This window comes from Rhincodon typus, chromosome 31 (assembly GCF_021869965.1).
Source record: "Rhincodon typus isolate 14 chromosome 31, sRhiTyp1.1, whole genome shotgun sequence".
Lineage (NCBI taxonomy): Eukaryota > Metazoa > Chordata > Chondrichthyes > Orectolobiformes > Rhincodontidae > Rhincodon > Rhincodon typus.
In genome coordinates, this window is record NC_063362.1 from 31,862,318 (window position 1) to 31,889,881 (window position 27,564).

Consider the following 27,564-nt stretch of genomic DNA (forward strand, 5'->3'; position numbering starts at 1 on the left):
AGGGGAAATTCTTCAGAAAATCACAATTACCAGGGAAATAGTACTGAGTAAGATGTTGGAATTGCGAGTTGACAAGTCCCCAAGTCCTGATGGATTTCATCTTAGGGTCTTATAAGAAGCAGCCAGTGAAATAATTAACGTGTTGGTTTTAATTTTCCAAAACTCATTAGATTCAGGGAAGGGTCCTTTAGTTTGGAAAATAACTACTGTAACTCCTTCACTAAAAAAGGGTGGGAGGCAGAAAGCAGGAAGGCAAGCCAGTTAGATTAGCATCTGTCATAGAGAAAATGTCAGAAGCTAATCTTAACGGTGTTATAACAGGTCACTTGGGTAAGTTGAAGATAATTACACAAAGCCAATATGGTTTTGTCAAAGGGAAAGCATGTTCAACTAGTTTATGGGGGTCCTTTGATAATGTAACTTATGCTGTAGATAAAGGGTAACCAGAGGAAGTAACATATTTAGACTTCCAGAAGGCATTTGATAAGGTGCCACATTCAAGGTTATTGTGGAAAATAAAAGCTCATGGTGTAGGGGTAACATATTGGCATGGATAGTACATTGGCTGGTTTACATCAAGCAGAGAGTAGGAATAAGTGGGTCTTTTTTTCAGCTGGCAGGATGCCAAAAAAGGTGTCTCGCAAGGGTCAGTGCTAGGGTCTCAACTCTTTACAATTTTGTAAATAATTTGGATGAAGTGATTGAAGGTGTAGTAACTAAATTTGCTGATGACACAAACATAAGTAGGAAAGTGAGTTGCGAAAAGGACATAAAGGGTCTACAAAGTGATACAGATAGGAAAGTGATTGGGCAAAGACCCAACAAATGGGGCAAAGTGGGAAATTGTCCATTTTGGCAGGAAGAATAAAGAAAAAGCATATTGTCTAAATAATGAGAGGTTTTAGAGCTCAGAGATGCAGAGAGATCTGGGTGTCCGAGTGCATGAATCACAGAATGTAACAGTAATCAGGAAAGCAAATAGAACATTATAGTTTCTTGCAAGGGGTATTGAATACAAGAGCAGGGAGGTTATATCTCAGATATACAGGGCATTGGTGAGATTGTATCTGGAGCACTGTGTCCAGTAGTGGTCACCACATTCATGAGAGGATGTTAAATAATTGGAAGCAGTTCAGAAAAGATTTCCCAGACTAATTCCTGGAATAAAGCTTACTGCCTTATGAGAAAAGACTAGGCAGGCTAGGCCTGCATCTGCTGGAATTTAGAAGAGTCAGCTTTGACTTAATTGCAACATAAAATATCCTAAGGGGGATTGACCAGGTGGATGTGAAGAGTATGTTTTTTCTTGACTTAGGCTCCCTACAGTGTAGAAACAGGCCCTTTGGCCCAACAAGTCCACACCGACTCTCACAGCATCCCAACCAGACCCATCCCCCTATAACCCACTAAATCTACACATCCCTGAACACTAGGGACAATTTAGCATGGCCAATCCACCTAGCCGGCACATCTTTGGACATCGGGAGGAAACCGGAGGAAACCCACGAAGACCCGGGGAGAACGTGCAAACTCCACAGACAGTCACCTGAGGGTGGAATCAAACCCAGGCCCCTGGTGCTGTGAGGCAGCAGTGCTAACCACTGAGCCACTGTGCCACCCTTGTTGGAGAATCTAGAACTAGGGGTCATTGTTTAAAAATAAGAGTCACCCATTCAAAACTAAAATGAGGAAACATTTTTTTTTCTCTCAGATGGTTGAGCGTCTTTGGAATTCCATTCCTCAATGGATGTAGAACCTTTAAATATTTTTAAGGCAGAGGTAGATTCTTGATTACCAAGCAGGTGAAGCGTAATCAAGGATATGCAGGAATATAGAGTTGAGGTGAAAATCAAATCAGACATGATCTTAATGAATGGCGGAACAGACTTGAAGCACCAGGAGGCCTACTCTTGTTCCTATATTCATAAGTTACTGAAACTCATTGTGCGTGGTGTTTATGCTGCTGTTCTCTTCAAGTAATGAGAGAAGATGTTGTAGATGGCATGGCACTGGACTGCGTGCGTAATGGGATACTTGACTGGCAACAAGCAGTTGATTGGTTTGTGCTATCATGACCAGTTGTGGGTACCAATGATCATCAGTCTGGCAACAACTCTGTGATTGGTTCCTAGGGAGCTCAACAGCTTGTGGGTGTGAACTATACAGACAGAAACCTTCAGACTTCTATAAGAGCAGGTTGTGTGTTTATTTAGTTAAAATAAAACAAAGAGCTGCAGATGATGGAAATCTGAATCACAAATAGAAATTGCTGGAAAAACTGAGCTCGGCTGGCAAATCTGTGACAGAAAGCAAAGTTAATGTTTTGAGTCCAATGACCCTTCTTCATGCTGAAGTAGTAGATAGATTCTTGATTGCCAAGGGGATGAAATGTTATCAGGGAGTTGCTGGATTATAGACTATGGTTAAAATCAAATCAGGAGAAGGGTCACTTGATTCAAAACAAAGTGCCAATTGTCCTGAGCCTCTTGTGAAGAATTAAAAGATCATCGGGAAAGGAGACTGAAGGACAGAAAATCCTGGCAAACCAAAAGTAACATTTTGACAAACTCTGTAGACTGGTGCCAATGAACTATGTTTCCCAGTTCTTCCCCTCCGCCCAGGAATCCAATGGATTTTTTTTGGTTGGATGTGTGTGTAGAGGTTTTAACAAGTGGAGCCATATGTTGATACTTCTAACTATTTACTTGCAATTAGAATTGACTTATTCATAATAAACAGTAGCTCTTGATAAGTACAGGCATCTGGTTTGCATTTTCTGTTACTTGATTCCAGCATGTGGAGGTGCTGATGTTGGATTGGGTGGACAAGGTCAGACACGACACCAGGTGGATGTGGGAGGGAGAGAGTGTGTGCACGCGTGTGTGCGAGAGACTGTATGAGAAAGAATGTGCGTGTGTTTGTGTGAGTGAGTGTGTGTGTGTGTGTATTTGTGTAAGTCTTCAGTGCACTATACTGTCTCTCTCGCTCACACGCACGCACTCTCGCACACACTCAGAGAGATCCTCTCAAACACACAGTCTCTGTCTCACACACACACTCACACAGAACCCCTCTCATACACACGCATTCTCTCAAGCGTGTGCACACACACACACACTCTCTCTCTCCCCACCTCCCCACCTCCCACAACAACCTTTTTCTCTCTGTCTCCCCCCAACATTCCATTTTGTTTAAAAAGCACACAATTTATAGACAGCCAGTTAATGTGGTGTTTTATAAATTCCTACAACCAGTAATACAACCAGTCTGACTCTAAACCAAAACACAAACAGATTCTAAACAAGGTTTCACACCTAACATGCATTGAATGACCTAAAGTGTCATCTCTTCTTTACACTGATAAAACCTTTATTTCTCTCAGGACCGTGACTTGAAAGGAATTCAGGGACTTACATATACATATTAATCAAATAAAACCTTCTAACTGGTTAAATATTTAACAGCATCTTAGATTTGTTTAGTACATCCTCATCAATAGTGTGAACCTTTGATCTTTTACTTATAAATTCTGATATTACCTCTCTCACTAACACCTGAAGGAGGACTGAGGCTCTGAAACTTCATAGAATCCCTACAGTATGGAAACAGGCCCTTTAGCCCAACAAGTCCACACCAACCCTCAGAGTATCCCACCCAGTCCCATCCCCGGACACAATGGGCAATTTAGCATGGCCAATCCACCTAGCCTGCACATCTTTGGATTGTGGGATGAAACCAGAGCACCCAGAGGAAACCCACACAGACACGGGGAGAATGTGCAAACTCCACACAGACAGTCGCCCAAGGGTGGAATCGAACCCAGGTCCCTAGTGCTGTGAGGCAGCAGTGCTAACCACTGAGCCACCATGCCACCCCTTGTATTTTCAAATAAACCTGTTGGACCATAACCTGGTGTCGTGTGATTTCTGACCTTGATTCCAGCAGGCAGATAAATTGGGGACTTTGTGTGTATTGATAAAATTATTAACTTTTGTGGCAATCCCAGGAGTAGTGTGGCTTGAGAATCAGCACATTTTCCCAAGTGTAAAGTGTTTGGCAAGTGTAAAGACTGGTACAGCGGCAACTGGGAAATATAGAAAGACTATGAAGTGCAACGTTCCCTCTAATGTGTCTTTTCTCTGCACAAACCTCCAAGGTCCACATGCAGTAGTGGCTTCCAAAAGAGGAAGCCAATGTGTCAGCACGCTGACTGGTGCCCACAACCTCCCAGCAGTTAGGAGAGTGCACAGCATACAGGGAACACCGAATAGAAGATAAGGACCTGTCTTTGGACAAAGCACACACGATTATGACAATAATAACACAACATGTAAATAAATCAAATTCCCAACATGAAACATCTCAAGAATAGATTAATTGGACAGTGGACAGTAAAAGATAAGGAATAATTCAAACGAGGGAGCTCTAAAGTCCACCTAACTGCAAGGGAAGAGATCGATTTCTTCACATTCATCATCTCAACCCCTTATCAATCACTATCAGCAATTCTAGAATTATTTACAATAGAGGACAAATGATTCTTTGAAAGTTATCATAAATCATATTGACAGTGACCTATTGATTAGATGCCATACAGACCTTCGTTAAAGTAGCAGCAACATTTTTTAGCACTTGACAAAAGTTAATTTAATTTGCTTTGTTGACGAATGAAGCATGTAGTTGAAAATCCAGATTTGAACGTTCTTAAGCTTGATTGCCAATCTCACCCACAGTGAGTTGCTGGAAGGATCTGGTCTTAATATCTTTGATCGAGTAAGAGAAACAAGCTGCTAAGGTTCCGCTGTCATTCACGTTCCAATCACTACTGTTGGAAATGTTCACATAATGGCCAGATTGCCCTCAGCCATAATGCCTAACATGGTTGAATTGCATCACAACAATCACCATCTAAGCACTTGTGCAGAATTACCACTTGGTTGTTGGGCAATGGGTATCCACAAAATTGAACCATCCCTCGCAGTCAACAACGTAATACTGTCAGGAGATTGAACAATATAGAAGGAAGTGTAAAGCATTTAGCCTTTGAAGCCTGCTTCGCATTTCAATTAGATTACGCTGATCTTCAATGTCATCTGCAGTTTTTGTACTATCCCCATATTCCGAAATTTACTGAGTACCCAAACATCTTGCAAACTCTATCTTGAATATCCTCAAGTACTGATTATTCATAGCGTCAAGGAGAATTCCAAAGATTCACAACAAAATTTTCCTCAGTTGAATCCTAATTGGTTATCCCTGTATTTTGTATTTAATTCTAGACTCTAGACTGCACAGCCAAGGGAGCATTTTCTCAGCATCTACATTGTCAGGCCATTTAGGAGTTGTATATGTTTCAATTAGATCATCTCACACTCTAATAAATTCCAGCAAAGACAGGCTTACTCTAATCAATCTCTCTCAATCACCATCATTCCAGAAACAAGTCAGAGAGTTGTACAGCATGGAAACAGACATTTCAGTCCAACTCATCCATGCTGACCAGATATCCTAAATTAATCTAACCTATTTGCCAGCATTTGGCCCATATCCCTCTACACTTTCAAGGAATTATGAACTTGCACTCCAAGATCTCTTTGTTCAGCAACACTCCCAACCATTAAGTGTATAAGTCTTGCCCTACCAGAATGTAGCACCTCACGTTTATCTAAATTAAACTCCTTGGCCCATCAGTGCATCTGATCAGGTCCCATTGTACTCGGAGGTAACCTTCTTCACTGTCTGCTACATCTCCAAATTTGGTGTCATCTGCAAACTTACTAACTATATCTCCTATATTCAAATCCAAATCATTTATATAAATGACAAAAAAGCTGTGGACCCAGCACTAATCCCTGCGGCACACTGTGGTCACAGGTCGCCTGTCTGAAAAGCAACCCTCCACCACCACCCTCTGATTCCTACCTTCAAGCCAGTTCTGTATCCATATAGCCAGTTCTCCCTCTATTCCATGTGATCTAATCTTGCTAACCAGTCTACTATGTGGAACCTTATCGAACACCTTACTGAAGTTCATATAGATCATGTCCACCTTTCTGCTCTCATCAATCCTCTACATCACTTCTTCAAAAAACTCAATCAAGTTAGTGAGGCATGATTTCCCACAGACCAAGCCATGTTCACTATCCCTAATCAGTCCTTGCCTTTCCAAATCTATGTAAATTCTGCCCCTCAGAAACCCCTCCAACAATTTGCCCACCACTGATGTCAAGCTCACCAGTCTATAGTCCCCTGGCTTTTCCTTACCACCTTTCTGAAATAATAGCACCACATTAGCCAACCTCCAGGCTTCCGGCACCTCAATCATGGCTATCGATGGTACAAATATCTCAACAAGGGCCCAGCAATCACTTCCCGAGCTTCCCACAAAGTTCTAACGTATGCTTGATTAAGTTCCAAGGATTTGTTCACCTTTATGCATTTTAAGGCATCCAGCACTTCCTTCTCTGTAATATGGACACTTTTCAAGATATTGCTGTTTATTTCCCCAAGTTCTCCAGCTTGCATATCCTTCTACACAGTAAACACTGATGCAAAATACTCGTTTAACATCTCACCCATCTCCTACGGTTTCACACATAGGTGGCCTTGCTGATCTTTAAGGGGCCGTATTCTCTCCCCAGTTACTCTTTTGTCCTTAATGTATTTGTGGAATACCTTTGGATTTGCCTTAACCCTATTTGCCAAAGCAATCTCATGCCCCCTTTTCGTCATCCTGATTTCTGTCTTAAGTATACTCATACTACCCTTATACTCCTCTCGGGATTCAATCAATCCCTGCTATCTATACCTGATGTACGTTTCCTTCTTTTTCTTGATCAGAACCCCAGTTTCCCTAGTCATCCAGCATTCCCTACATCTACCAGCCTTGCCCTTCATCCTAACAGGGACATACTGTCCCTGGACTCTCATTATCCCATTTTTGAAGGCTTCCCACTTTCCAGTCATCCCTTTACCTGCAAATATCCACCTCCCCATCACCTTTTGAACGTTCTTGTCTAATACCGTCAAAATTGGCCTTCCTCCAATTTAGAACTTTACTTTTTAGATCTTTTTCCATAACTATTTTAAAACTAATAGAATCATGATCACTTGACCGAGTGAACCTTTATTGCATTACCTCTGAGACAAATTTGTTCTTCTGTACATAAAGAGACTAAGCCTATCCACAGCACTCCAGGGGTAGCCACACAAATGCCCGATATAATTGTAGCAAGACTTCCATGTTTTAGCACTCCAATCCTTTTGTAAGAAACATGAACATACCATTTGCCTTTATAAGACTTTGCTCTACTTGCAACTAACCTTCTATGATTTATATATAAGGCACCCAGGTCCCTCTGTATGGAAACATTTCCAAGTCTCTAACCATTCAAAATACATTCTGTTTTGATTTTTCCTCCCAAAGTGGATTAATCCACACTGGCCACTGAAACAATGTTAGCGTGTCCCTTCAGTAAGATTGCCAACCCTCCAAGATTACCCTGGATTCTATAGGAAGTAAATTTTAACCCTCTGTGAGCAACCCAGGAGAAAAATCACTGGGGAAAAGGGGTTAAATAATTGCACTATTTTATTCAATCTTAGTTGACTTACTGTGTTAACTACTTCCAAAACTATTGCAGAAGTAGGGTAAAAAGTTAGTTTGATGGGTGTGGCAGTTGGAGATGAGAGGTCATAGTGAAACCAACCCTTCCGCACAATCACTTATTGTAATTCCCACTCCTTACTTTCTCAGTTAAGTTGATATCATCAGCAACTTCAGCTCAATATATGCGAGGCTAAAAAGGGAAGTTGCACGTAGATAAAGATTGAGAAAAAAATTCAAATTCCCAAAAACTGAAACACAAGGACCCTGTAATTTTTATTTTGTTCATTGAATATTTTGTACAATTGCCTTCCTCTGTGGCTGATTTGAAAGAGCACATAGATTTTTCATACAGATTGTGGCACAATACAGTTAAAATCAATGAGAATATTGCATTATTTGAAACAAGGCGCTTTTGATTCCTTCAAAACTGTTGCAGAAGCTGAAATGTAGCTTCTTTTTGAGATTAACATTTCATTCTAAATTCATGTCACAAACTCTCCACCCCTGTCATCTTGCATATTATCTCCTGAAGTGGTATTTCAGTTAAACTTCACAAAAGCAAGTTCAGACTTCTTGATGCACAATGAATTGCATTGATAGGCTACCCAGCAAACTTGAACCCTAATTTATTTTTAATTACAAGAGTCCAATCAGACATCATTTACAAGTTAGCTATACAAGGAAGAATAGTAAAAAGAACCTCATTCACTGCACAGTGAAGGCATGCTCAGAAGGGTAAATTATCCTCTGCTTCAAAACAAAAAGAAAGGTGAGACTCAAAACTTTGTAAACAATGTGGAAGACATTGCAATTGAAATGGAACAGCACTTTAAAGTCATTGGGGAAGCTTTCATGTTTGAGAACATTACTGTCATGGGCAATCACCTTGTCACCTCGTGGAAAGGTTGGGTTTGCAGATTCTGTCCAGTGGGCTCTAATTTTCACACTGATCGTGTTTCTCAGCATTGAAGGAAGCTTTAAGATCAAGGGATGTTTCCTATCTACCTCACCACTACAAGTGGAGAACTTTGGAAGTACAAATCTATATTCTAAAGATGTGTGAACAGCTGATTCTGAGGGATAAAAATGAACAGATATTGTACATGTTTGCAACGAGAATATTGGTTGCAGCCAACCAAGTGAGCTGTATGTCTTCTTCATAATCCAAAGATTTTTAGCATCTTAATAACCACAACTGAGTTTTAAAATTCTAAACAAAAAAGGAACAAATTCAATGCATGCCAAAAGATATATCAATGGAAGTTTAATTTGAAACATCAGGGCAAATCTTTTATTGTTTTACTCCAACGTGAATGGAGCATTACTAAATTTACCTTATTAACCCTAGTTGTTGTAAAAGATCATCCTCTGTCTAGTTAACAAAAAGATCTTTCAATATCCTAAGATCTTAAATAAGGTTCTTTATTTGGTGTGACTGACTCTGTCTGCACAGTGGAGATAGTAACATTCTTACTGCACTTTAAATGCCTCTAGTCAGCTGTCTGAAAGACAGTCACTGCACTCCAGGCTAGATCCCATAAAGTACACTTTAGTGACAACTGAACAATTGCTTTTAAATTAGAGAATCTAGCCATCACATGCCAACTGACTGAATACAACTATTGTGTGATAATTCTTGGCACAGAGCCCACGAACCTGTTATTGATAATAATTAGTGACACTGCTTCCTGCTCTGAACTGATTGCACTCTTCTCGGAAATGGTTGTGAAGAGTTTTACCTTTCTCTAAATCATTTCATTTATTGTATTCTAGCCCAGCATCATTTTAAGATGTTTGGTAAAATAGATCCAGTACTTTCCTCATCAGTCTGTATGCAGTGATATAACTCAAGTAACTCCACTGCAAACCAAATACTGCATTAGATTTCTAATTTGGTGCTTAAAGAAATTCCCAACTAGATGAGAGGATTAATCTGTACAATTTAAGCCAGGAACATTAGTAAAGTGTGAGGTAAGAGCTACATTTCATTGCACCCAGTTCCAAAATTCCAGTACTTTTTTTTCCACAAAGGTAGCTTTTACAGAGGTAATTGTGCACCATATTTTTTTCCCTTTTCATATTCAGGTGAATTTACCCTTGCTGCTCTCCCAAGTTCAAAAGGAGAACAGAGAATTGTTTGCTCCTCCCTCCATTGGACTGAAGGTTACAAGTGAGAATGTTTTTATAGCACAAAATAATTAGACAGTTTATTTTTCTATACTTTTGCTCTTCAACTTAATTGTGAAATAATTATAGTTTTATAATTACATCCTGTACATGTGGAAACCTTCATTATATGAGGAATGTAACATAAAAGGATGTTAATCTTCAACCATACAGGGCATTGGGGGAGAACATATCTGCAGTACTGTGTATAGTTTTCCTTATTAAAGGAAAAATACATGTGCATTGGAGGTGATTCAGAGGGGGTTTATAAGATTGATACCTGGAATGAGCAGGTTTCCTCTGAGGAAAAGATGAGCATATGGACTTATTTCCACTGGAGTTTAGTATGGTGAGGGATGACTTGATTGAAATGTATAAGAGCCTGAATGCTCTTGACAAGGTGGACATGGAAAGGTTGTTTCTTCTTGCTATGTGTCCAAGACTTGGGGCCACTGTTTAAAAATTAGGAGTCACCCTTTCAGATCAGCGATTAGGAGAATGTTTTTCTCTCAAACAGTTTTGTAACTGTGGAGCTCCTGCCTCAGAAGATGGTGGAGACAGGGTCATTGAAATATTTAAGGCAGAAATAAACAGATTCTTGAACAAGCAAGAACAGAGGTTGCTGGAGAAACTCAGCAGGTCTGGCAGTATCTGTGGAGGCAGCGTGGTCACTGAATTCGAAATACTAGCTCTGTTTGTCTCTCCATAGACGTTCCCAGACCTACTGAATTTCTCCAGCAACTTCTGATTTTGTTTGTTTCAGATCTCCAGCATCTGCAGTTCTTTATTATAGACAGACTTTTGCTCATGATGGGATCAAAGATATTGGAGGTAGGTGAGAATATGGTATACTCAACATAGATCAGCCATGGTTGAATGGTGGAGCACACTCAAGGGGCCAAATGGTCGACCTCTACTCCTCGTTTGTAGGTTTTAGTGTGTCCTAAATCAAGCCGCATTCCCCTTTAAGGTGGATAGCCAACAGGCAGTGGATAATAAGTACTAGAAGAGATCCATGAGGTAGTATGGTGAGCGCTTCACTAAAACACATCCAATGTAGTAGCACAATCCTTCCAACCACAGCATGAAGATCACTACACCCACTGAATAGTGGTCCCAATAGCTGAAGATGTTACAACTGCTTCAACATGGGTTGCAGGTCTTGTCATGCCAGCAAATTTTATATTCTAAATATACAAGCCCAACAACACGTGCCTGCTTTTCTCAGCATCAAATACCCAATCAATGTTGTGTGTGGGCTTTCAGTCAAGGTACACATCGTTGATACTAATTCTCCCTTCATTAATTAGCCATATTTTCTCAGCTTGGCCCTGAGTTTCATACTTGTTCATAGAACATCCTTTTGTTCCAGATCCAGGTATCCAACAGTTCAATGTGATGTGTCTAATATATGGATGAAGAGAGTTAGTGTGCTTACCACTGTAATGTGCTGGTTCACTTCTCATTTTCAGGTCACACTGTTGACTAGCAGCAATTTGAGAATCTTGCCCTGTCAGTACAGAGATCCACCCTGCTGCACATCCTTGTGATGACACAATGAAACTGGGTTCCTATGATACCAGGCTAAAGTTTCAGAGGAATGCAGGAAGTTAGCTCCCAGACATGCAGTGCACACCCTGACATCCTAAAATCAAACTCCCAGCTATAGCCACATAGTTCTATTGACTTGTTCTATCTCAGGAAGGCTGAAGGCTGAAGGCTAAGGAGTAAACTGACAAAAAAATCTTGAGCGAAGTCTTGAGGTGATGCCTAAGTGGATCATCTTCTCAGCAAATCCTGCAACCAAGGAGTGCCTTTGGACTTAACTGGTCCATATCACGAGGCAAATAAATGTCAACTCTTCAAATTGGCAAGCTAGAATTTCAGGAACATATACTCAGGATTGATGGATAACTTGCTCCGAGTCAATAACGCACACAAGACAGCTGTGACTGACATGGAATTGATAGGCTGAACAGCGGCAAAGGGGGCTTTCCTACAATAAGCAAGGTTCCCTGAGGGAAAAAAAACATTACACGTTCTGGGAGAGTTCAGAGGAAATGCAGGAGCAGAAAGGAAGTTTCTAATCTCGATTAAAGAGCCCTCCCACAAATGGTTCAGAAGGTGTTCCCTCCATTTGCTTCTCAACTCCAATTAATCTCATGAGTATCCAATCCAGTGCTGGTGCGCACATCTTCAGTACTATTGCTGGAAGGTTGTCAGGGCCCATGGGCCCATTGGCTTTGTGGTATCCAGTGCTTTCAGCTGTTTCTTGATATCACATGGAGTGAATGGAATTGGTTGAAGACTGATGTCTGTGATGCTGGGGTCCTCAGGAGGAAGCCGAGATGGATCATCCACCTGGCACTTCTGGGTGAATCTTGCTTAAAATGAATCAATCTTGACTTTTGCACTGATGTATTGGCCTCTCCTCCCACCCTGGTGAGATTTCTGGAGCCTCCTCCTCCATTTAGTTATTTAATTATCCACCACCATTTACAGTAGAATAGAAGAGTCATTTATTGTCATTTACAGTTTTTACAAAAAATTCAGTGAAAAGTGTTAAAGTCGCCATACAGTGGTACCTATTTTAAAGTGCATCTTAGTTCAATTCACAGCTCCTGGGTTCAGGAAAAGACAACACCGCCGTACCGGGCCACTGGAATCCCAGGCAGCAAAAATCCACAGCAGCCACCCAAAACATCCCTCCTATACCTCGCCAACATCACCTACGGCGATGCTGGGTCCCTGTGTTTGCCCCTCCGCCAGCCCCCTCCTCGACACCGCTCAGTGATCACCAGCTACTGCCAGGCTTCAGATCCTGACAAAGCCGGCTTCCTACTGCCTTCTGCCAAAAATAAACAGAAAAAAAGGAGAAAAGGAAAAATGAACAGAGTGGACAAGCCCGAGGCACAGAATCCCGGAATGCTGCCTGATCTGCTACCTTCAATTTAAGACCGGATGTGGAATTACTTAGCTGTGTCTATTACATTCTGCTATTTGGAATACAAGTAGTCCTGTGTTGTAATTGTTCTTGCTGTTACTGCTTCAGATTGAAGGGTGTCATAGACTCCCTAGAAAGGACAAAACATTTTTGCGTTATAATACATTATTGTGGATTGAGTAATCTATAGATCACAGCCTGCAGTTGGAATATAAACATGTCTGTGAACATCAAAATGACCCGACTCATGTTACCTCAAGAACTGGCTAATGTACAAGTTGAGTGAATCCTAGCTTTCCTAGAAATGTCTTGCTTCGCAGATGCAAGCAGATGCACTTCATTAAATCTGTTCACCACTTTAGCACTTAATTTACTAAAAGCTCACTTCCCAAAAAAAAGGGAGCCAAATCAACCAGAGTCCTTTGTCTTACTGTAATCTACAGGCTATTCACATCAACCAAATTACAATTGTTCCCTTTGAAGGGAATGTAAGGAATGAAATATCAGTACCGTGATTTCATGATGGATGAAACTCAGCGAAGTGCTTATTTTTTAAGAAGTGATGTAGCTTAAGAACCAGCGTATCCACATTCCCAGTTAGAAGCAATGCAAAGTGCACAAAGTGATTATTGCCAACATAAGAGCTACTAATCACTTTAAACAACTGTTTTACAACAACACACTTTTGTCACAGGGAGCTTTAAGACATTTTTGCCAAGTTGCCCATGATTATTGTTATTGTATGTGGATGTAATTATGTCATATCTTTGCAGTGTATGAATCAACTAGGTAACCCAGCAGTAAAACATTTAGTATTTAAAAGGAATTGGTTTATTTCATGCTCTGGGGCTTACTAAAGAAACAAAACCACTCAAACACACAGTGAATCAAGACTAGCTTCTATTGTTTGATGTCAGCCTGATGTTTGAAGCCAAGATATTTTCTGAGATAAAGACTCAGAATTGCATGATTGTTTCAGCAGCTGTGATGGTTTTCTCTGTCAAATTGCCGACGGCTGCTTTCACAGGTAAGCTTCATAGTTGGAACAGAATAAGGGAGAGAATAGGTTGTTGCTTTTTTGGCTTTGCAGCCAAGACACTTTTAGCTCCCAAATATTAACGCAGACCACTCAATGTATCTGGATGTCTCCCTCTCTGTTCCACACTCTCAGAGTTGACCTTTGAGTCATCCTTGTCAGTGTCAGAAGATCTTTCAAGATGTCTCTGGTCTCAAGATGCTACTCTGCTGTTTTGCAACTTGACCTGACTTTTGTATTATTCTTGGCAGGCATGTAAAGGCAACCACTGAATCATGTGAACTGTAACTAAATGTAATTCCATTTAACAATCTGAAGTTTTAGGCCCAGACTTTCACACCTCAAAGCCTTAAACAGTCAACATCTGTTTGTGCTTGAACGAAAACTACCAAGTCAATGGATCTTGTTTGCACTTGTGGAACGCTAACTCAATTTCAAATGTCTATACAAATATGCGTTTGAAAATGTCTTCTTTTCGTCTCTTCAGAAACAATTCCAGTCTGAATCCACAATGAGAAAGTCAGGTGACCCTCTGAATCCATTTCAAAAACAGCCTTCAGCTCACTCAAAGGTTTGACTATGTAACTTCCAGATCAGTTTTCTAAAAACTTATGTCATTATGACTGCAAGAACATAACACTTTGCACGTCAGCAAAATTACTCTCACTCTTGCCACTGAGTCAAGGGGTTCTAGATTCAAGTCCCACGCCAGGCCTCGAACACAATAATAAATACTGGGTCACTTGTGCAATACTGGGTCAGGTGAGTAAATAATCCCAAAACAGACATTCAGCAGCACCTACAAAAATAGCCAAGAAGAAGACCCCCCTCAAGACAAGCAGTCGACAAAATTTAGAGGAGCTTGCAGGTAGACAAGTAATCAGCACCAACGTGAGGAACATGGTAGAGCAGAGCATCTAGACAGGCAGGAACGTGGAAGTGGAGAACCTCTGCGGATGGTCAGCTGTACCAAGAGGAGTGTACAAGAGGAGGATCTCTAAACAGGCAGTCAGCAAGGCGTTTTCAAAGAAATAATTGACACTGACACCTTAGGAAAGCCATGACATGATTAACTGGGAGAGAAGTGAATGGAGGCAGACATGTCAGAGATAACAGAGCGAAAAGGAGGATAAGTATACCAGATTTTTGAAACAAAAATCAAACAGCGACACAAGAAAGTCATGAATTGACTGGATGGTGGCAACAGCTGTTAGGGATTGTATATAAGTATCTTCTAATCAACATGTTTGGGGGTGTTATTACATATCTGATTCGAGGTAGGGTCACTACCACTGTGCCACAACAGTCTTTAAGGGGCTGTAAATAGTGCTGAAATTGGTAAAATGTCAAACAACTTTAACAAAATATAACTGCAAAGCTAATAACTATTTAGGAATTTCTAGCAGAAGGGAAGTAAGAAATGAGGGATTTCATTACTTATCTTATTCTTAACTGGTAAAGTTTATTGGATTATAAGGTTTCAGCTGGTGTTTGAGAGAGGAGACTTCATTTCATATTCATTTAATAAGCAATCAAATAAGTAATTAATTAAAAACAATGGCAGGTCAAGTGATAATGTTATGCTTATAGAATATGGATACTCCTGCACACCAGTGTGATTCAGGTTTCTGTTTGCAGCTCAAGCAGTTTCAGCTCAATTTATGAGCTGTAGGCCAAACTACAGACACCATGACACATCAGGAAGAGGAAAGTCACCTGGACACTTTATTCCAGGAGGTGGTCACACTCTTTTGGATCTTCTAATTTGGTCACTGGTCGAAAGGAGCGTCTGACTGCAAGCGAGGCAGGTAAGGGGGCCCAAAGGGTAGGTGCACAGGGGCCTCTGCCTTTGCAACAGTTTTAACAGGTTTGAGGTTCTTTCAGCTTGTTTGGATGAGAGGGAGTGCTATAGGGTGGATGAGTTCATTGGCCCTGACATTGCAGCACAGGAAACCACTCAATTTCCGGGGAAAACAAAACAGAATGAAGTGCTAGGGGACAGTATAGTGAGGGGGATTGACACTGCACTCTGCTGGAAAGTCAGTCAGAAGGCTATGTTGCCGACCTGGCGCGAGGGTCTCGGGCATCCGCTCAAGGCTGGATATGAACCTTTGATGGGAGGGGACGATCCAGTTGTTGTGATCAATGTTTGTATCAATAGCATTGGCAGGATGAGTAAAGATGTTCTGCATAGTGAATATGAGAGCTAGACATTAATTTAAGAAACAGTATCGCAAAAGGTGGATTATTACTGAGCCACATGCAAATTTCCAACATAAAAATAAAACTAGAAAAACAAACACATGGATCTAGTTTGATAGTGTATAGGTGTGCTCCAGTTAGTGAGTCACTAGCATGAGTACTAGGAGAAGTGGGGCTGTACCACTGGGACAATCTATACCTACATGCACTTTGACCAGTTATCTAGCAAGCTGCTTAATTAGGGGAGTAGAGAGGCTTTTAAACTAAGTAGTGGGGACAAGAAATCACATTTAGGAAAACATAGTTAAAGAAAAAGTAAAGACAAAGTAAGTTAGGAAGGTATAACATGGGAAATGACAAACACACTATGACATGAAGTGTTAGTACAAACCTAAGAGGAAATCAAAAATAATAAAAGGATAAAACTAAAACACTGTGAATTTGAGTGCATGTAACTTTGGAAACAAAACAAATAAGCACAAAACAAAATTTAAAAAAAGCAGAGTCATGGCTGCAAGATAAAATAGATTGGGACCTGAATATTGAAGGGTACATTATGTTTAGGAACAATCATCTCTCTCATCTGAGACAGTTACCCTATGGTCCTCTGTCAAATTTACCTTACATTTAGGATGGACTGGATACTAGGAAAAGGAAGAGGGGAGGCTCTGTTAAATAACAATTGTAAAAACAGAATAGAGAAGGATGACCTAAGAGCTGAGTAACAATAAAGGCACAGTTGCTTGTAGGAGTGATGTACAGTAACCTTAACAGTAGCCACATGGCAGGATGGAGGAGAAGGGAAGAAATAATGGGGAAATTATCAGAGATACAATGATAATCATGCAAGATTTTAATCTAAATATATACTGGAAAAATCAGATGGACAAAAGGTAGCCTAAGTAAATAATTCATACAGTATTTTTGGGATAGTTTCTGAGACTAGCACATTCTAAGGGAGCAAGCTATATCTGACCTCATACTAGGCACCAAGATAGGATCAATTAATGACTTAGGAGTGGGGATGCCCCTGGCTAGGAAGAATCATATTGTGTTGAACTTCACATTGAGTTTGATGGAAAGAAGAGTGGATCCAATACTAGTATTTTAAATTTAAATTAAGGCCACAAAAACAGAGTTGGCAAAGGTGAACTAACAAATTAGTTGAACGGAAAGGTCAATATAGACGCAGTGGCAGACATTAAAGTGGATAGTACAGAATAGATACATTCTAATGAGAAAAAAAATTCCAAAGGGAGGTACATGTCAGAGGTTATTGGAGAAAATAAAAGCTCCAGGTATAGAGAGTAACATATAAACGTAGACAGAAGGATTGGATGGCTAACAGGAAATAGATATGGCATAAATGAGTCATTTCCTGGTTGGCACAATGTAATGAGAGATATGTCACAGTATTATAGCCTCATCCTTCTTATAGGTTATGAAAGGATTTGGATGATAGAACCAAAATTATCATTGCTATATGTGCGGATGACACAAAGTTGGGTAGGAAGTTAAGTTGCAAAGATGACATCAGGAAGCCACAAAGGGAAATTGGTCAACTAAGTGTGAAATGATCTGGCAAATGGAGTACAAAGTTAGAGATATTGTGGAAGTGTCTAATTTGGCAGGAAGCATAAAAAATAAGCATATTATCTAAATGAACAGATTGCAAAGCTCAAAGACACAGAAGGATTTAGGCATCCTAGTGGCTGAATCACAAAAGGTTCACATGCAGGAAAAGCAAGTAATTAGGAAAGGTATTAGAATGTAATCATTCATTGCAACAAGAAATAAACACAAAGATAGGGGCATTATGTTCCAGTTATGTAGAGCATTGATGGAGCCAGATCGAGAATACATTGTTGGTCTCTCAAAGAAAGATGTAAATGCATTGAAGCAGTTCAGAAAACTTTACGACAGTAATACCTCAAATGCTTTGCTTGGCTCGTATCCATTGCAGTTGATATGAGTAAGAGGTGACCTAGTTGAAACAAAAGCTTGAGTAAGCTTGACAGGGTGCATGCAGAAAGGATTTTTTTTCTGGCAGAATCTAGAACGAGGGATCTTTTTTCTTATTGCTACCAAATTGCTATTACTGGACAGGTCAGATCCCAGACTGAAATCAGGCTTGATTTATCATATTTTGTTTTGATTTGATTTTAACGAGGTGGGACCTCATTGAAAAATAAGCACACAATGTTGCAGATTTTATTTTAACGCTAAAACAGAAGTTTAGCCAAAATAAATTAAAATAAAACAACTCAAACTATTTACATACAATACAAATTCAAAGAATTTTAAACACAAAGTGAAAGTATAATCCCTTTAATCCTAAAACTAAAGAAGTTCCAAAGGAAATACTTTATGTTGTACCCAAAAGAACCCCTTTTACAGGACTCTCAATCTTTTCCCAACACATCAATAGGCTTAAGGTAAGTGTGGTTATAACTCCTGGATCTATCATATGAGGCGAGGTGAGATTGACTGCCCTTGACACCAAATCCATGAGTGAAGCATCAAAGGGCAATGGCAAAACTGGAGTCAGCGGGAATCAGGGGAAAACCTCTCCGCTAGTTCGAGTCATATCTGGCACATAGGAAGATGGTTGACATTATTAAAGGTCAGTCGTATCAGCTCCAGGATATCTCTGCAGATGTTCCTCAGGGTAGCCTCCTTCAGCTGCTTCACCAATGACCTTACTCCAGCTTAAGGTCAGAAACAGATATGTTTCCTGATGACTGCACAATGTTCAGCACCATTTGCAACTCCTGAGATATCGTAGCAGTCCATGTCCAAATGCAACAAGACTTGGACAATATCGAGGCTTGGGCTGACAAGTGGTAAGTAACATTCACACCACACAAATGCCAGGTAATGACCATCTCAAAGAAATGACACTTTATCCATTGCCCTTTGATATTCAATGCTGTTACCATCACAGAATCCTATATCAATATCCTGAGTATTATCATTGACCAGAAACTAAACTCAACTAGTGTTATAATTACAGTGGCTACAAGAACAGGTCAGAGACGAGGAATACTGCAGCAAGTAACTCACCTCCTGACTCCCCACAGCCTGTCCAATATCTACAAGGCACAAGGCAGGAGTGTGATGGATTATTCCCCACTTCCCTGGAGGGGTGCAGCTCCAAGAATGCTCAAGAAGCTTGATACCATCCAGGACAAAGCAGCGTGCTTGATTGGCACCACATCCAGAAACATCCACTCCCTCCACCACCAATGCTCAGTAGCAGCAATATGTACTATCTACACGATGCACTGCAGAAATTCACCAAAGATACTCAGCCAGCGCATTCCAAACCCACAACCACTTCCATCGAGAAGGACAAGAGCAGCAGATACATGGGAACATCACCACCTGCAAGTTCCCTTCCAAGCTACTCAGCATCCTGACTTGGAAAGACTTGGCCATAGTTTCAGTGTCACTGAAACGGAGTCAGAATCTTGGAATTCCCTCCCTAATGGCATTGTGGATCTACCTACAGCACATGGAGTGCAGCAGTTCAAAGCAACAACTCTCCACTATCTTCTCAGGGACAATTAGGGATAGGCAACAAATGCTGGCCCAGCCAGCAATGCCCAAATCCCATAACTGGATACCCAGCTTAAAGTGACCTCTTCAGGGTTTTCACATGATATATCAGACCAAGGCCCTGTATGCCCTCTCAATGCAAGTAATCCCATGGCACTGTTTTGGAAAAGCTAAACAGGGACAACTGGCTGCAATTTATCCCATAATTAACAGCGCTGAAGCAGATAATCTGATCATTAATACATTGCTGTTTGTGGGAGCTTCCTGTGCACACATGTGCTGTACAAAAAGAAGTAGCCAAACAGTGACTACATTTCAGAAAAATGCCATTGGCTGGAAAGACCTCTGTGATGTCCAGTGGCTGTGAAATGCACTATTTAAATATAAAACATTTTCAGATTTAACATAATGGAACATCCCAATTTGCTTCACAGGGGTGTTATAAGAAAAAGGACACAGATCCAGATTTGGACAGATGCCCAAAAGCCTGGTCAAAACAATATGTTTTAAGAATATCTTAGTGGGAACTGCAATTAGATGCACATCAGAGGCAACTGCAAAACAAAAAAGGAAATAAAGACGGCTCTCAGAAAGCTTAGACTGAGTCCCTGATCAAGCAGCACTCATACACACTGAAATAATGATAAAAATATAACTGGAGATGTTGTGTTTTCTTTAGTTTGATAGCTCAAACTTTCATAATTCATTCTTTCCTGCAGTAATTTATTATTAACTGCTGAAAACCAAGATTGCACTTCCAAGAGTCAAGCCATAAATTGGGATCTCTGTTCTTGATCAAACTAATCATCCGGGTCACAAAATCTTTCCTTTCTGGAATAATAAATGCAGTGCGTCCTCAGCGCCCTGCTGGCAGCCTAATACAGGGTCACCAGAATAGTCATGAGCTCCAACCCTATCGATTCTTATCAGCGCGCTGTGAGACAGAGGAAACTGAGGCAAAGCCTGCAAGAACCTATCTTACTAGTGGATCAAGAGAATTCAACCAAACTCAGAATGCAGTGCCTTCAGAATTCATGTAGAGCATTGAACCATTATCAACAGAAGCGCCATATGTACGTATGGGCATATACAGACAAAGTTATTTTGGACAAAATCACTGTCTGCAACCTGTGACTTTAGAAAGAAAGATCGGTGTTTATATAGCACTGACCAAGATCTCCTGATATCCTAGAGTACAAACAATAAATTACTTTCTCTGTCATAAAGCATCCATTCAGCAAAATACAAAATTCACAGAAAAGGATATATTTTGCAGATAAAGCACACAGACTTCTCTACTTATTTGGAGGCTCAGTTTAGCATAAAAAACACAAAAGCAAATAGAAATAAGTCCCTGGTTGCAGAATTCAGACACTGATTGACAAGTTATTGGGTGTTACAATATTCATATATATTACATTTCCTGGTTGAGCTATAATTCTGATCTGATGAACGTCTGGTTTGCAGGATGTCTACTTGTCTTTCTACAATGTTTTCTTTTTACATCTCAGGCAAAGACAAATCAAAATGTAAATACCATCAGTGCACTGAAATAATACACTACCTCTCAAGAGTGAGAATGTTACTGCTCTCAATTTATAAACTGAAAAAGGTCACTTATGGTTTTCAAAGCTTATGCTTAAGGAGTGCTTAACCATTTCCTGATCAACGCAGCACTACAAAATACTAAAAAGTTGTTTTCCCTTGTGAGAGTGTCTAGGATGAAAGGGGATAAGCTCAGAGTAAGTGATTACCCATTTAACACAGAGATGGAAAGGAATTTCTTCTCTCAGAGGGTTGCAAATTGGATATGGAATTCTTTACCACAGATGGCTTTCAAGGCTGCATCATTAAATATATTCAAGGCTGTGATAGACAGATTTTTAATTAGTAAGGGAATCATAGGTTATGAAGAAAGGGCACAAAAGTGGAGGATTAACAAATCAGCCATGATTACATCGAATGGCAGGGCAGACTCAGTGGGTTGAATGGTGATTTATGCACCTATGTCTACTGGACTTGAGAGCGCATTGGGCCCTTGAGGGTAAGGTAGATGAACTGTTCAGTTGGTTGTACATTCTTTCTGATGCCCCGACATCCTCTCTCTGCTCCCGATTAAGTTTCTCGATGTATTCAGTAACTTTCTATTTTGGTCGGCCATAAGCCATGATTCTATTGGTTTGTTTGACCCGTTCAAGGATGATTTGAGGACATCATTACAGTGTTTCTACAATCTTCCAGGAGTCACCTTCCCCAACTGAGTTCTGAGTGAAGCTTTTCTTTTGGGTATTAGTGTCAGGCATACCCGTCTCACCCAGTGAAGCTGCTTTTCAGTGATTAGCATATTGATGATAGGCATGTTAGCTGGGAAGACAATTCTGTTGTTAGACCATATTTCTTGTCACTGGACTTACAGCACAGACACCTCCAGTGTTATGAGGTGCGCACTGTAGTTTTTCCAAGTCTCCAAAGCACATAAGTCAGGGCTTTCCAAATTGGAGTTGAGACCCCAAATGGGGTTGCAAGCTGAAATTTTGGTATTGTGATCTTTGAGGCAGCTAAGGCTCCAAAGGAGCTCTGACTGGGTTATAACAGCTATGCTCCCTCTCAATACCCGCCCTCTCATTTCTTACTGAGGAACCATGACAATTTTTAAGTCACATGATGGGATCAGAGTGGGAAAATGTTCAGGACACACTGATATAAATTCATAGAGTGATAAGGACAATCATGCCAAACCTGGAAATCCATCATGATCTACAATGTATTTAAGTACAGTAATGACAAGGTAATTTTTGTGAACATTCAATCACATCCATTACTTTCCTTTTCATAAGTTCTATGGAATTTCTCCACATCTTCATAAATGCCTCTCATATTATTTAGAAAACTTGTGTCAAATTTTCTCTCACTAACAATCAGTGTTCTGTAGTCACGTACTTCTTCTCTCCTCATGGACTTATCTTCTTTGTTTCTTTAAACATTTTCCAAAAATGTCTAAGACTTATGCGAACCATCAGTATCATTCCCTTAGATGCAAGTGCTATGCGTTTGCCTACCTTGCAAATAAATGCAGGCCAGATTTTAACTTTGCGTTCTGCATCTGCAATCCAGAAGTTTTTTTTTTTTAATTCATTCATGGGACGTGAGAGTCGCTGGCCGGCCAACACTTATGGCCTATCACTAGTTACTATTGAGGTGGTGGTGGTGAGCTGCGTTCTCGGGCTGCTGCAGTACACCTGCTATGAGTTGATTCACAATGCCATTTGCGAGGAAATTCCAGGATTTTGGCCCAGGGAAGTGAAGGAATGGTGATTTATTTCCAAGTCAGGATGGTGAGTGGCTTGGAGGGCGGCTTGGAGGTTAATGGTGTTCTCATGTATCTGCTGCCCTTGTCCATGGAAGTGGTTGTGGGTTTTGGAATTTGCTGGCTGAGGATCTTTGGTGAATATCTGTAGTGCATCTTGTGGATAGTACACATTACGGCTAAAGAACATTTGTGGTGGAGGGAGTGGACACTATAGATGTGGTGCCAATCAAGCAGGCTGCTTTGTTCTGAATGGTGTCAAGTTTCTTGAGTGTTTTTGGAGCTGCACCCATCCAGGCAAGTGGGGAGTATTCCATCCAAATTCTGACATGTAGATGGTGCACAAGCTTTTGGAGTCAAGAGGTTAGTTAATTGCTGCAGTTTTCCTGGACTCTGACCTGCCCTTGCAGCCGCTGTGTTTATGTTGAGTCCAGCTGAGGTTCTGGTCAATCGTCACCAAGGATTTTGATAGTAGGGGATTCAGTGATGGTAACACCAATGAACACCATTGAAAACACCAAGAAGCTGATTAGATTGTCTCTGGACAGAAAGCAAGCTAATGTTTCAAGAGATAACAAGGTGTAGAGCTGGATGAACACAGCAGGCCAAGCAGCATTCGAGGAGCAGGAAAGCTGATGTTTCGGGCCTAGATCCTTCTTCAGAAAATGTTTCAAGTCTAGACGAGTCTAGAATCATCTAGACTTGAAACGTTAGCTTGCTTTCTCTCCATTCATGCTGCTGATACACGGTGATCTTTTTTTGTTTTCAGTTCAGATTCTAGCATCTGCAGTAATTTTCTCCAACATTAGATTGTCTCTTATTGGAGATAGTCATTGCTTGGTATCTGTGTGACACGAATGTTAATTGCCACTGGTCAGCCCAAGCCTGCATATTGTCCAGATCTTGTTTCATTTGAACATGGAGCTGACTGACCCCCAACAACCACAACCATCTTCCTATGTGTCAGGTATGACTCCAACCAGCGGAGAGTTTGCCCCCGATACCCATTGATTCCAGTTTTACTAGGGTTCCTTGATTGCACACTCGGTCGAATGCAGCCTTGAAGTCAAAGGCTGCCATTCTCACCTCCCCTCTGGAATTCAGCTCTTTTGTCCATGCTTGAACCAAGGCTGTAATGAGATCAGGAGTTGAGTGCCCCGGCAGAACCCAAACTGGGCGTCACTGAGCAGGTTTTTGCTGAGCAGGTGATAGCACTGTTGATGACATGCTCCATCATCTTACTGGTGATCAAGAGTAGACTGAGAAGCGGTAATTGGCTGGGTTAGATTTGTCCTGCTCTTTAAGCACAGGACATACCTGGGTGATTTCCACATTGTCGGGTAGATGCCAGTGTTGTAACCGTACTGGAACAGCTTAGCTAGGGGAACAGCAAAATCTAGAAAACAAGTCTTCAGTACTCAGGCTGGAATATTCTCAGGCAACACTGCAGAATCCATTGGCTTCATCCATTTCTTAATATCACGTGGAGTGAATCGAATTGTCTGAAGATGGTATCTGTAATGCTGGGACCACTGGAGGAGGCCACAATGGATCACCCACTTGGCACTTGTGGCTGAACATTGCTGCAAAAGTTTCAGCCTTATCTTTTGCATTGTTGTGTTGGGTTCTTCAATCATTGAGGATGGGGATATTTGTGGAGCCTCCTCCTCCACCATTGAGTTGTCTGATTATCCACCACCATTCCCAACGGGATGTGGCAGAACCGCAGAGCTTAGATATGATCCTTTGTTTGTGGGATTGTTTAGTCTATCATTAGCTGCTTATGCTGTTTGGTGTCAAGCAGTCCTGTTTGGTGGCCTTACCAGGTTGACACCTTGTTTTTATGTATGCCAGGTGCTGCTCCTGGCATGCCCTCCCACACTCTCCTTTAAACCAAGGTTGATCGCCTGGCTTGATGGCAATGGTTGAGTGAGGATATGCTGGGCTATGAGGTTACAGACTGTGCTGGAGACACGACACATGAAAAATTCAATGGCAGATAGAATGGAAACATGGTTACTGGAAACAATGGAGAAATAATAATAGCAACCAAACTGTTAAGGTACATTTCTCAATGTTAAATGGCACTGATTACATACTTAAAATCTGAACAAGTCTTAGCAAGTGATGAGGGACCTTTCACTTCCCACCAGGGCTTGATCAGGGGGAATTGGGATGATGAGTAATAGAGTTGTATAGCATGGAAACAGACCCTTTCGTCCAACTCGTCCATGCTGACCAGTTATCATAGAGTCATAGAATCCCTACAGTGTGGAAACAGGCCATTCGGCCCAACAAGTCCGCACCACCCCTCTGAAGAGCATCCCACCCAGACTCATTCCCCTAATTTTCCATTTCTAACCCACCTAACCTAAACATCCCTGAAGACTATGGGCAATTCAGCATGCCCAATCCACCTACCCTGCACATCTTTGGACTGTGGGAGGAAAGCAGAGTACCCGGAGGAAACCCACGCAGACAAAGGGAGAATGTGCAAATTCCACACAGACAGTCACCCGCGGCTAGAATCGTCTTGGCGCTGTGAGGCAGCAGTGCTAACCACTGATCCACTCCCAGTATCCAGCATTTTTATCAGCATGTTGCCGGATATGGAAGGTTTGAGTTATAAGGAAAGGCTGGGACTTTTTTCACTGGAATGTAGGAGGTTGAAAGGTGACCTGAAAGAAGTTTATAAAATAATGAGGGGTACAGATAGAGTCGATGGTAGTTGTCATTTCCCTAAAATGGGGAATTTCAAGACAAGGGGGTACATTTTTAAGGTGAAAGGAGAGTGATTTAAAAAAAAACATAAAATGCAAACTTGTTTACACAGAGGGTGGAATGAACTTCCTGACGAAGTGGTGAATGCAGGTACAATTACAACATTTAAAAGACATTTGAATGGATAAATGAATAAGAAAGGTTTGGAGGGATATGGGCCAGGAGCAGGCAGGTAGGACTAGTTTAGTTTAGGATTATGTTCCGCATGGATTGGTTGGACTGAAGGGTATGTTTCCGAGCTGTATGACTCTTTTTGGCCCGTATTCCTATTTATGTATCCATCCACATGCCTTTTAAATGTTGTAATTGTACCAGCCTCCAACACTTCCTCTGGCAGCTCATTCCATACACACACTATCCTCTGCGTGAAAAAGTTGCCCCTTAGATCCCTTTTTAATCTTTTCCCTCTCACCTTAAACTTATGCCCTCTAGTTCTGAACGCCTCTGCCCTGGGAAAAAGACCTTGGCTATTAACTCTATCCATGCCCCTCATGATTTTATAAACCTCTACAAGATCATCCCTCAGCCTCCGATGTTCCAGGGAAAACAGCCCCAGCCTGTCCAGCCTCTCCCTGTGGCTCAAACCCTCCAACTCTGGCAACATCCTTGTAAATCTTTTCTGAACCCTTTCAAGTTTAACAACATCCTTCCTATAGCAGGGGGACCAGAAGTGAATGCAGTATTCCAAAAGTGGACTTACCAATGTCCTATACAGCTGCAACATGACATCCCAATTCCTATGCTTAATGCACTGACCAATAAAGACAAGTGTACCAAATGCCTTCTTCACTAGCCTGCCTACCTACGATTCCACCTTCAAGGAACCATGAACCTGCACCGTAAAGTCTTTTTGTTCGGTAACACTCCTCATGACCCTACTAATAACTGTATAAGTCCTGCCCTGATTTGCCTTACCAAAATGTAGCATCTCACATTTACCTAGATTAAACTTCATCTGCCACTCCTCAGCCCATTTGCCCATCTGATCAAGGTCTTGTTTGTACTCTCAAGATAACCTTCTTCACCGTCCACTAGCCCACCAATTTTGGTGTCATCTGCAAAATTATTATCTATTCCTCCTATATTCACATCCAAATCATTTATATAGATGGTGGGATTTCTAACATATATTTTCCCAGTCAATCAAATGGCCACCCTTCCCACTGCTTACACAGAGTTCAAGAGTGGAATGCCATGTCCAAAAACTCGAGTGTTAGACCAATAAACATTGCTATGAGAGGCTAAGGTAGGTTGGGAAATTAAAATGCATGGATCTGATGGTAAAAATGAAAACATGAATAAACATTCCATAATTCTCACCAAAAAATTGTTCTGACGAGAAATAAAAATTCAGCCAGTCAAGTAATTGATCTGTGGCAATATGAAGCGATTAAGGAAGTATTAGGTTGAAAGAAAAAGCTTATGAGGTTATCGACAACCTGGTGATTCGAACAGCTTTAGAAATGAGCTATGGATGACCAAAAAATAAATAAAGGGGAGAAAGTTGGAGAATAAGAGTAAACTAGCAACAAATATAAAAGGAGACTGTAAGAGTTTCCAAAGATATATAAAAAAACTGCAAAGTAAACATTGTGCCTCAGATGTAAATCCAAGATAAATTATTATGGGAAATAAGGTAATGACAGATTTGAAATATTTTTATCATTCTCCACAGTAGATGACATTAACAAATATTAAAAACAAAAGGTCTAGTGATATTTCTCTTTTTCGTTCATGGCCATGTGGCTGTCACTCACAAGGCCATATTTCATTGCTTATCCTTGATTGCCTTTGAGATGCAGATGGTGACTCCTGGAGTCTTTCTTACTTAAAGTTGCCAGCCAATCAGAGACTGCCAGATCATTTCAATGGCAGCTCCCCACCCCCAGGAGGTGGTTGCTACTGTCAGAATGACAACCACACTACACTGGCTTATCATCCATGTCACCTAGTAAACCCTT

General features: G+C 40.9%; 1 protein-coding gene across 5 annotated transcripts in view; it reads right to left on the reverse strand.

Moving 5' to 3' along the window:
- The window catches only part of nphp4 (nephronophthisis 4), a 342,957-nt gene that overhangs the window by 260,986 nt on the left and 54,407 nt on the right, over nucleotides 1-27,564 (reverse strand). The window lies entirely within an intron of this gene.